This window comes from Diaphorina citri, unplaced genomic scaffold, assembly GCF_000475195.1.
Source record: "Diaphorina citri unplaced genomic scaffold, Diaci psyllid genome assembly version 1.1 scaffold17280, whole genome shotgun sequence".
Taxonomy (NCBI): domain Eukaryota; kingdom Metazoa; phylum Arthropoda; class Insecta; order Hemiptera; family Psyllidae; genus Diaphorina; species Diaphorina citri.
In genome coordinates, this window is record NW_007394637.1 from 9,448 (window position 1) to 11,344 (window position 1,897).

Genomic DNA, 1,897 nt, shown 5'->3' on the forward strand with positions numbered 1-1,897 from the left:
ACCCGCTGCCTCGACGACAACCGCCTTTGGTCTCCATCGACACGAAACTTGAGGGAAGTATAATAGCTATGCTTCAAAAGATTGATAAATTTTTTCAAGATAAAGCAACAAAAAAGGTCAAAATCCAAAGCAAAAATTAAATGTCACATCAAAAATGCACGTTTTATTTCAGCCATTTTCGAAAAAATCCTTCTTCCAAAATATCTAAGATGTAGAGACTGATGATCGCTTACCTTTGTTCGCATTTTGTGTTTCCAAACAAAAAAAATTATGTCCCCATAGGTAATCCATATTAAAAAAATTAAAAAAAAAAAAAACAATTAAATTAAGCTAATTAAAAAATAATCAATGAACTTGATCAAAAATTAATCTATACTCCAAAAAAAAGATTATTCCGGGCCGGGGGGTGGTCCTTTGACCTCTAGTACACAACATTAGTGGGCAGGTACGTTGTTGGGGAGGTAAGTAGTAAAACAGGCGGGGCAGGCCGTGGCCCACATAGGCGGGGTACGTATAATAAGTCACGCCCACGGTCGCTTGAGGCGCTACATCCAAGCTCTCTTAGTGACACTACGGCGAATCGCCCAACTTCGAGCTCGCACCGCCTAGTTCCGCAATTCTCCCGCCTGTCCCCTGTAGAAGCCTTAGCGCTGGTGTCGTAGCGGGAATCACGTATCGTGGTGGCCTCTGAGACTGTGGGCGCCCTCCGCGCGGGCCGCGTAGGGGTAAAGGGTAGGAGGGGTTTGGGGGTGGGCCGTGCGAGGGATGACGAAAGCCGTGGCCAGTAGAAGTGTGGAGAGAATCTGTGGACCAACATTTTAAATTTTGTTTGAATGTTTTCTTCTTAAAAGAAAGTATATAATAATAGATATAAATAATAAAAAAAAAAAATCAAGCAAGGTTTTTTATTTAGACTGCGGAAGTAATGGGAATTTTCAGTCTCGAAACATTCTGGTAGTATAAGCAGGGTAGGTATTAGGTATATTCTACTCTATTCACGGACCTAGTTAGGTCTGTCAGACATTCTGAGCGTGAGAGGCCGAAAATCTTGAAACTTTGGTCTGTCAAGTGGTCTGATAGACCTAGGTCTGAGTGTGAATGACTGGTATAAGGTAAAAAAATTGAGTTAATGAAAGCAAGAGCAAGAAGAAGATCATTTACAGAACTAATTCAGAGTGAGTAAATCAGAAATTGGTAAGTAATTTACAGAGGTAAAAGAAAAGGAGAAAGCTCTTACCGAATTCATGAGTGGAAGAAAAAGAAAAGTTCCGGAATCCCTCATTTTCCCAGCTTTTTGACTTTAAAACATCACCCAAGTAAGCGCAACTGTTCTATTGGTATGCAATTTACAGAGGTAAAAGAAAAGGAGAAAACTCTTACCGAATTCATGATCAGACGAATTTCCTCAACAACTTAAAAACAGAACTGAACAAATCGATTTACGAATTATCGAATCACTCGATCGATTTCGCAATTCAGCGAAAAATTTCCTAAAGGATGAAGCTTTAAGGTTAGAGAAAAACTGTTTGGAATTCTTAAATCACTATCACAGCAAAGTACCGTCGCCTTCAGAGAAAACTCTTACCGAATTCATGATCAGACGAATTTCCTCAACAACTTAAAAACAGAACTGAACAAATCGATTTACGAATTATCGAATTACTCGATCGATTTCGAAATTCAGCGAAAAATTTCCTAAAGGATGAAGCTTCAAGCTTAGAGAAAAACTGTTTGGAATTCTTAAATCCACTATCACAGCAAAATACCGTCGCCTTCAGCCTAATCTCTAAACTTTGCCGAACAATTTTTTCTCAACTGGTTTTTTTTTACGTTTTTCCAATATGACTATAAATAGGTATTCTGAAAAATCTCAGAAAAGCTGAACTTAGAGATCCGC

General features: G+C 39.0%; 1 long non-coding RNA gene across 1 annotated transcript; it reads right to left on the reverse strand.

The window, feature by feature from the left end:
* Positions 1–762: 762 nt before the first annotated feature.
* On the reverse strand, positions 763–1,566 carry LOC113473162. The gene is made up of 2 exons (XR_003395216.1): positions 1,381–1,566; positions 763–803 (listed from the first exon to the last, which is right to left on the reverse strand). It is a non-coding gene; the product is annotated as an uncharacterized LOC113473162 (long non-coding RNA).
* Between the last annotated feature and the right edge of the window lie 331 nt (positions 1,567–1,897).